Source organism: Lutra lutra, chromosome 14, assembly GCF_902655055.1.
Source record: "Lutra lutra chromosome 14, mLutLut1.2, whole genome shotgun sequence".
NCBI classification, from domain to species: domain Eukaryota; kingdom Metazoa; phylum Chordata; class Mammalia; order Carnivora; family Mustelidae; genus Lutra; species Lutra lutra.
Window position 1 is genome coordinate 51,475,404 of NC_062291.1, and position 10,408 is coordinate 51,485,811.

Below are 10,408 nucleotides of genomic sequence, written 5' to 3' on the forward strand. Positions count from 1 at the left end.
TTCCATATTTAGAAGAAGACCCAGCATTCTGTGGAAACGGAATTCGAGTCTTGCTAGCCCTAGAGGTTTGTGCATAATGATGGAGGGGCTTTCTCTTGAAAAGCAACAAGATGGAGAGGTGGGCTGGACCAGCTGGAAAGTCAGAATTGTACCACCTGGCACAAGGGCCATTTCTGAGCATATTAGATCTTAGATACACTCCATTATATGTAACACATTACGTATACAATAATTATGACTCACTTTGGAAATCTAATTCTTTCTCTTTTCAAGACGTGTCTCCTGAAATCATTAGATGTAATGTCAATAAAAGAGAAGAGCCCAGGGTGATCCCTGACATGTGCAAACATTTGTGGTTTGACCTAGAGAGTTCTGGAAGGAGCATCCCCTCACTGATCAGATCTCTTACCTCTTAAGCCACCATGGCTCATTCTCTGATCTCATCCCTTACCACATCCTGTGTGTCCATCCAAACCCACTTCATCAGCAAGGAGGCCTTTCTTCAGCCCCCAGCATGGTCTCTGCACCAGGGCTGGAGCAGTCCGGAAAGCCTGATTCATGGGGTCTGGGCACATCTTTTTCCCTCTCTAGGCCTCACTTTTCTTGTTTAGAGCACAAGAGGATAAAATGGCTGTGGCCTGGAGAGGGAGGAGTCAAGATGGCGGAGAAGTAGCAGGCTGAGACTACTTCGGGTAGCGGGAGATCAGCTAAATAGCTTATCTAAAGATTGCAAACACCTACAAATCCAACGGGAGATTGAAGAGAAGAAGAACAGCAATTCTAGAAACAGAAAATCAACCACTATCTGAAAGGTAGGACTGGTGGAAAAGTGAATCCAAAGCGACGGGAAGATAGACCGCGGGGGGAGGGGCCGGCTCCCGGCGAGCGGCGGAGCAACGGAGCAAAATCAGGACTTTTAAAAGTCTGTTCCGCTGAGGGACATTGCTCCAGAGGCTTAACTGGAAGCCCAGGCGGGGTCAGCGCGGCCTCAGGTCCCGCAGGGTCGCAGAAGGATCGGGGGTGTCTGAGTGTCGCAGAGCTTACCGGTATTAGAACGGGGAAGCTGGCTACAGAGACAGAGCCGAGGAGTGACTCTCAGCTCGGGGTTGCCTTGAACCGGTCGCAGACTCGGTCAGCTGGGAGCGCGGCCGGAGGCCAGGGTGACGGGAGTCATTGGACGCTGTTCTCTGAGGGCGCACTGAGGAGTGGGGCCCTGGGCTCTCGGCTCCTCCAGGCCGGAGACTGGGAGGCCGCCATCTTCATTCCCGCCCTCCGGACTCTACGTAAAGCGCTCAGGGAACAAAAGCTCCTGAAAGCAAACCTGAGCGGATTACTCAGCGCTGCCCCGGGTAAGGGCGGTGCAACTCCGCCTGGGGCAAAGACGCTTGAGAATCACTACAACAGGCCCCTCCCCCAGAAGATCAACGGGAAACCCAGCCAGGACCAAGTTCACCTACCGAGGAGTGCAGTTTCAATACCAAGGAGAGTGGCGGAATTCCAGAGGAGAAGAAAGCAAAGCACGGAACTCATGGCTTTCTCCCCATGATTTTTTAGCCTTGCAGTTAATTTAATTTTTTTTTCTTTTTCAATTTTTTTTTCTTTTTCTCTTCTTCTGCTAAATTTTTTTAACTTTTACCGTTTTCTTTTTTAACGTTTTTTTAAATAGTTTATCTAATATATATATATATATTCCTCTTTTTATATTTTTTCTTTATCGGCTTTGTTTTTTTAAATAGTTTCTTTTTTTTTTTTTCTTTTTGAACCCCTTTTTAATCCCCTTTCTCCCCCCTCACAATTTGGAATCTCTTCTGATTTGGCTAAAGCATATTTTCCTGGGGTTGTTGCCACCCTTTTAGTATTTTACTTGCTCCTTCATAAACTCTTATCTGGACAAAATGACAAGGCGGAAAAATTCACAACAAAAAAAAGAACAAGAGGTAGTACCAAAGGCTAGGGACCTAATCAATACAGACATTGGTAATATGTCAGATCTAGAGTTCAGAATGACGATTCTCAAGGTTCTAGCCGGGCTTGAAAAAGGCATGGAAGATATTAAAGCAACCCTCTCGGGAGATACAAAAGCCCTTTCTGGAGAAATAAAAGAACTAAAATCTAACCAAGTTGAAATCAAAAAAGCTATTAATGAGGTGCAATCAAAAATGGAGGCTCTTACTGCTAGGATAAATGAGGCAGAAGAAAGAATTAGCGATATAGAAGACCAAATGACAGAGAATAAAGAAGCTGAGCAAAAGAGGGACAAACAGCTACTGGACCACGAGGGGAGAATTCGAGAGATAAGTGACACCATAAGATGAAACAACATTAGAATAATTGGGATTCAAGAAGAAGAGGAAACAGAGAGGGGAGCAGAAGGTATGTTGGAGAGAATTATTGGAGAGAATTTCCCCAATATGGCAAAGGGAACAAGCATCAAAATTCAAGAGGTTCAGAGAACCCCCCTCAAAATCAATAAGAATAGGTCCACACCCCGTCACCTAATAGTAAAATTTACAAGTCTTAGTGACAAAGAAAAGATCCTGAAAGCAGCCCGGGAAAAGAAGTCTGTAACGTACAATGGTAAAAATATTAGATTGGCAGCAGACTTATCCACAGAGACCTGGCAGGCCAGAAAGAGCTGGCATGATATATTCAGAGTACTAAATGAGAAAAACATGCAGCCAAGAATACTATATCCAGCTAGGCTATCATTGAAAATAGAAGGAGAGATTCAAAGCTTCCAGGACAAACAAAAACTGAAAGAATTTGCAAATACCAAACCAGCTCTACAGGAAATATTGAAAGGGGTCCTCTAAGCAAAGAGAGACCCTCAAAGTAGTAGATCAGAAAGAAACAGAGACAATATACAATAACAGTCACCTTACAGGCAATACAATGGCACTAAATTCATATCTCTCAATACTTACCCTGAATGTTAATGCGCTAAATGCCCCAATCAAAAGACACAGGGTATCAGAATGGATCAAAAAACAAAACCCATCTATATGTTGCCTACAAGAAACTCATCTTAAACCCGAAGACACCTCCAGGTTTAAAGTGAGGGGGTGGAAAAGAATTTACCATGCTAATGGACATCAGAAGAGAGCAGGAGTGGCAATCCTTATATCAGATCAATTAGATTTTAAGCCAAAGACTATAATAAGAGATGAGGAAGGACACTATATCATACTCAAAGGAACTGTCCAACAAGAAGATCTAACAATTTTAAATATCTATGCCCCTAACGTGGGAGCAGCCAACTATATAAACCAATTAATAACAAAATCAAAGAAACACATCGACAAGAATACAATAATAGTAGGGGATTTTAACACTCCCCTCACTGAAATGGACAGATCATCCAAGCAAAAGATCAACAAGGAAATAAAGGCCTTAAATGACACACTGGACCAGATGGACATCACAGATATATTCAGAACATTTCATCCCAAAGCAACAGAATACACATTCTTCTCTAGTGCACATGGAACATTCTCCAGAATAGATCACATTCTTGGTCCTAAATCAAGTCTCAACCAGTATCAAAAGATTGGGATCATTCCCTGCATATTTTCAGACCACAATGCTCTAAAGCTAGAACTCAATAACAAGAGGAAATTTGGAAAGAACCCAAATACATGGAGAATAAACAGCATCCTTCTAAAGAATGAATGGGTCAACCAGGAAATTAAAGAAGAATTGAAAAAATTTATGGAAACAAATGATAATGAAAACACAATGGTTCAGAATCTGTGGGACACAACAAAGGCAGTCCTGAGAGGAAAATATATAGCTGTACAAGCCTTTCTCAACAAACAAGAAAGGTCTCAGGTACACAACCTAACCCTACACCTAAAGGAGCTGGAGAAAGAACAAGAAAGAAACCCTAAACCCAGCAGGAGAAGAGAAATCATAAAGATTAGAGCAGAAATCAATGAAATAGAAAGCAAAAAAAAAAAAAACAATAGAACAAATCAACGAAACTAGGAGCTGGTTTTTTTTTTTTTTTTTTTTTTTTTTTTAAGGAGCTGGTTCTTTGAAAGAATTAATAAGATTGATAAACCCCTGGCCAGACTTATCAAAAAGAAAAGAGAGAGGACCCAAATAAATAAAATCATGAATGAAAGAGGAGAGATCACAACGAACACCAAAGAAATACAGACAATTATAAGAACATACTATGAGCAACTCTACGCCAACAAATTTGACAATCTGGAAGAAATGGATGCATTCCTAGAGACATATAAACTACCACAACTGAACCAGGAAGAAATAGAAAGCCTGAACAGACCCATAACCAGTAAGGAGATTGAAACAGTCATCAAAAATCTCCAAACAAACAAAAGCCCAGGGCCAGACGGCTTCCCGGGGGAATTCTACCAAACATTTAAAGAAGAACTAATTCCTATTCTCCTGAAACTGTTCCAAAAAATAGCAATAGAAGGAAAACTTCCAAACTCATTTTATGAGGCCAGCATCACCTTGATCCCAAAACCAGACAAGGATCCCAACAAAAAAGAGAACTACAGACCAATATCCTTGATGAACACAGATGCAAAAATTCTCGCCAAAATACTAGCCAATAGGATTCAACAGTACGTTAAAAGGATTATTCACCACGACCAAGTGGGATTTATTCCAGGGCTGCAAGGCTGGTTCAACATCCGCAAATCAATCAATGTGATACAACACATTAATAAAAGAAAGAACAAGAACCATATGATACTCTCCATAGATGCTGAAAAAGCATTTGACAAAGTACAGCATCCCTTCCTGATCAAAACTCTTCAAAGTGTAGGGATAGACGGCACATACCTCAATATTATCAAAGCCATCTATGAAAAACCCACCGCAAATATCATTCTCAATGGAGAAAAACTGAAAGCTTTTCCGCTAAGGTCAGGAACACGGCAGGGATGTCCCTTATCACCACTGCTATTCAACATAGTACTAGAAGTCCTAGCCTCAGCAATCAGACAACAAAAGGAAATTAAAGGCATCCAAATCGGCAAAGAAGAAGTCAAACTATCACTCTTCGCAGATGATATGATACTCTATGTGGAAAACCCAAAAGACTCCACTCCAAAACTGCTAGAACTTGTACAGGAATTCAGTAAAGTGTCAGGATATAAAATCAATGCACAGAAATCAGTTGCATTTCTCTACACCAACAACAAGACAGAAGAAAGAGAAATTAAGGAGTCCATCCCATTTACAATTGCACCCAAAACTATAAGATACCTAGGAATAAACCTAACCAAAGAGACTAAGAATCTATACTCAGAAAACTCTAAAGTACTCATGAAAGAAATGGAGGAAGACACAAAGAAATGGAAAAATGTTCCATGCTCCTGGATTGGAAGAATAAATATTGTGAAAATGTCTATGCTACCTAAAGCAATCTACACATTTAATGCAATTCCTATCAAAGTACCATCCATTTTTTTCAAAGAAATGGAACAAATAATCGTAAAATTTATATGGAACCAGAAAAGACCTCGAATAGCCAAAGGAATATTGAAAAAGAAAGCCAAAGTTGGTGGCATCACAATTCCGGACTTCAAGCTCTATTACAAAGCTGTCATCATCAAGACAGCCTGGTACTGGCACAAAAACAGACACATAGATCAATGGAACAGAATAGAGAGCCCAGAAATGGACCCTCAACTCTATGGTCAACTCATCTTCGACAAAGCAGGAAAGAATATCCAATGGAACAAAGACAGCCTCTTCAATAAATGGTGTTGGGACAATTGGACAGCCACATGCAGAAAAATGAAATTGGATCATTTCCTTACACCACACACGAAAATAGACTCAAAATGGATGAAGGATCTCAATGTGAGAAAGGAATCCATCAAAATCCTCGAGGAGAACACAGGCAGCAACCTCTTAGACCTCAGCCGCAGCAACATCTTCCTAGGAACATCACCAAAGGCAAGGGAAGCAAGGGCAAAAATGAACTTTTGGGATTTTATCAAGATCAAAAGCTTTTGCACAGCAAAGGAAACAGTTAACAAAACCAAAAGACAACTGACAGAATGAGAGAAGATATTTGCAAATGACATATCAGATAAAGGGCTAGTGTCCAAAATCTATAAAGAACTTAGCAAACTCAACACCCAAAGAACAAATAATCCAATCAAGAAATGGGCAGAGGACATGAACAGACATTTCTGCAAAGAAGACATCCAGATGGCCAACAGACACATGAAAAAGTGCTCCACATCACTCGGCATCAGGGAAATACAAATCAAAACCACCATGAGATATCACCTCACAACAGTCAGAATGGCTAAAATGAACAAGTCAGGAAATGACAGATGCTGGCGAGGATGCGGAGAAAGGGGAACCCTCCTACACTGTTGGTGGGAATGCAAGCTGGTGCAACCACTCTGGAAAACAGCATGGAGGTTCCTCAAAATGTTGAAAATAGAACTACCCTATGACCCTGCAATTGCACTGCTGGGTATTTACCCTAAAGATACAAACGTAGTGATCCGAAGGGGCACGTGCACCCGAATGTTTATAGCAGCAATGTCTACAATAGCCAAACTATGGAAAGAACCTAGATGTCCATCTATAGACGAATGGATAAAGAAGAAGTGGTATATCTACACAATGGAATACTATGCAGCCATCAAAAGAAATGAAATCTTGCCATTTGCGACGACGTGGATGGAACTAGAGGGTATCATGCTTAGCAAAATAAGTCAATCGGAGAAAGACAACTATCATATGATCTCCCTGATATGAGGGAGAGGAGATGCAACATGGGGGGTCGAGGGGGTAGGAGAAGAGTAAATGAAACAAGATGGGATTGGGAGGGAGACAAACCATAAGTGACTCTTAATCTCACAAAACAAACTGAGGGTTGATGGGGGGAGGGGGTTGGGAGAGGGTGGTGGGGTTATGGATATTGGGGAGGGTATGTGCTATGGTGAGTGCTGTGAAGTGTGTAAACCTGGCGATTCGCAGACCTGTACCCCTGGGGATAAAAATATATGTTTATAAAGCTGTAAAAAAAAAAAAAAAAGAAAGAAAAAAGAATGGATGAATACCCAAGTTTTGTAGCAACATGGATGGGACTGGAAGAGATTATGCTGAGTGAAATAAGTCAAGCAGAGAGAATCAATTATCATATGGTTTCATTTATTTGTGGAGCATAACAAATAGCATGGAGGACAAGGGGAGATGGAGAGGAGAAGGGAGTTGAGGGAAATTGGAAGGGGAGGTGAACCATGAGAGACTATGGACTCTGAAAAACGATCTGAGAATTTTGAAGGGGTGGGGGGTGGGAGGTTGGGGGCACCAGGTGGTGGGTATTGTAGAGGGCACGGATTGCATGGAGCACTGGGTGTGGTGCAAAAATAATGAATACTGTTACGCTGAAAAAATAAAAAATTAAAAACAAAAAACAAAAAAAAAAAAAGAAAAAAAAAGAAAATGAAAAAAAAAAAAAATGGCTGTGGCCTAGGGCCATTCAACTCTGATGTCCTTAAGTTGTAGAGCCATTTCCCTCAGAGTCCTGGGTCTCTTCTCCCCCTGGGTGGGAGCTCCAGGGGTGGGTGATGCCACCACTATTGGCAACGGCAGACTTCAGAGAGGGCCAGGCAGAACTGTGACCACAGTGCCCTTCTTGTCCTACAGCATCTAGAGACTGCCCAGACAGACCTGTGTGGGAGCTTCTACTCAGGGGTCCCTGCTTGACTCCTGAAGGGGAGAGCACCTGGCCCCTAGCAGCAGCCCCCAGGAAGGGTCCGTCACCACTCTGGCCTTGAAATGTGCCTTAGAGTTCAGCCATTGACTTAACAGCAGGTCGCTTTGGGAGAGCCTCTGCTGTTGTCAGGCCCACTATACCTATATACTTTCTGGTCTAGAGGGAGCAGGGGACAGTGCCCCCTCCTGGCCACATATGCACCCATCACCTCACGGGCCTTTCACGTGTGAATAGTACCAGGCCTTGATGATGTTCTTGATTTTACTTTTTTTTTTTTAAGATTTATTTATTTATTTATTTGACAGACAGAGATCACAAGTAGGCAGAAAGGCAGGCAGAGAGAGAGAGGGAAGCAGGCTCCCTGCTGAGCAGAGAGCCTGATGCGGGACTCGATCCCAGGACCCTGAGATCATGACCTGAGCCGAAGGCAGCAGTTTAACCCACTGAGCCACCCAGGCGCCCTTGATTTTACTTTTTAAATATTCTCTGTGTCAGCCAGTTCCAGCTCTCCCTAACCCAGGCAGACAGCCTGAAGGTTATATACAGAATTTTAAAGATTTTATTTCTTTATTTGACAGAGAGATCACAAGTAGGCAGAGAGGCAGGTGGAGGGGGAGGCAGGCTTCCCGCTGAGCAGAGAGCCCAATGTGGGGCTCAATCCCAGGACCCTGAGATCATGACCTGAGCCGAAGGCAGAGGCTTAACCCACCCAGGCACCAGGCATCCCTATGTACAGAATTTTAAAGTGTTCAAGCCTGTCTGCTTTCCATTTGGGGATCTTTATTTATCTCCAGCTTTGTACTTAGATCCTTAGAAACCATTAATAAGCTTGTTCCAAAGCTGGGGCCTATAGCCCTGATATGGGCTGAATTGTGTCCCTCTAAAATTCATATATGGAAGTCCTAATCCCTACTACTTCAGAATACGACTATACCTTCCGAAGTTATCCCACACGGGGGGATTTGGATATTCTCAAGTCCAGGCTGGTGTCTCTGCCCAGGGCCTGCCCAGATCAGAGCACTCCTTCTGGGCCATACAGTGGGTTCTGACCATGCAGAGGCTGGACTCCACCAAGTGTAGGGACAGTGGGAGCCAGTGGCCTTCCAACCTCGCATGTGCAGGGATCTTGCCAGAGGAACATTTCTCACACATGATCGTGAGCACATTAGTCCCCCGAGAATTCACAAAAATTTCAGGGTGTGCTTTCATTTCCACAGTTGATGGAAATTTGAGCCAACCTTATGTTGATCTCATTGTGCTGGTGGCTATAATGAGGGCCCCAGAAAATCTAATTAAAAAACTATCTTTCTGTGATAAAAGGTCCAAGTCCAAGGAAAACTTAATAATCTGTCACCTTGATTTAATACTTTGTTTCTATTTATACCCAGGAGAGCCACTTAGACTTAGGCAGTGCCGAGATGCTGGGCTGAGTCAGTGAGGGAGCTGGGGTGAGTGGCAGAGGTGCTCTCTGTGCCAGGGAGACAAGACCACGGTGGAGTGGCCTTGCTGGGGGTGAGGCTTTGGGTCCTAAGAACAGCAGGGAAGACTGGACAAATTAGCAGCTGAGGCAAAAGCAGTCAAGTTTCAGTCTAATGCCTTGTTGGCAGAAGAGATGCTTGGGTCAAGTTTGCTTTTGCATCCCAGAATCTCTGTGTCAGCCAGAGTCTGTGTCATTATGCCTCCACTTTGCTCTGTGTGTTCCCCTGTCCATGTGGGAAGAGCTATCACAGAGCACCCCCAAAGGACCCCACAGATCTGCAGTTCAGATCTCATTCCCCATGTTCTAACCCGAAGGGGTAAGAAAGAACCCAATCCTCGACCTGGGACAAATACAGCAGAAAGCGATAATCAAAAGTGCCAGCTAAAGAAAAAAACGTTTCAAGTGCAAACACCACATGCTCCGCACAGGTTGGGCTCTGCCTTCAGCATCTGCGGCCACCAAGTTGGCAGCTGCAGGCAATAGGAGCTGACCTCCTGGGGTCAGGGAGCTAATGGTTGTAGAGCAGGATTTTGTTACAGATAACTCAGCTTTTTGATAGGCAGGTTAACAGTGCTTTTGCTATTAGGCTCTCATTTCAGTTCTGGGGGACGGAGCTCTGGTAAAGATCATAGACATATAGGAGGGACACCCCCACACCACCCGGAGCACATTCCAGCAGACTGGGCGGGGCCACAGCAGGGAATGGACACCTGCAGGAAGGAGTCCACTAATGTGCTCCATAGGCTGGGCCTGCCCTCAAATACTACCAAGAACACCATGAGTGCTCCCACTTGCTAGCTGCAGCCTTTCCCAATGCTGAACCAGCAGACTGGGGAGAAGACAAAAGAATATACTAGGAAGCCATATTCTCTGGTCAGGGTTTACTGTGCTGAGTTTCCCCACCCCTCCCACTGCTCAACCCCTTCCCTCCGAAAGCCCAGCATTGTACTACCTGGGGAAGGGGTCATGGGGTCTTGGAGTCCTGGCCTGTAGGAAATCCTGGGTGAAAAGCAAGCGTGGGCATTTGAGCTTCCTAGTCCCATATATTCTTCCATTACAAGGAAAGCAGGGAAATAGGAGTGAATGAACTTGAGATAGTTTTTTGACCTTTCTGGACTTGTTCTCTTTTTTATAAAAGGAAAATGTGGACTAGATGAAGTCTAAGATCCCCCCTTGAAGACCTCTCCTTGCAAAAGAAGGTTGGAATGGCA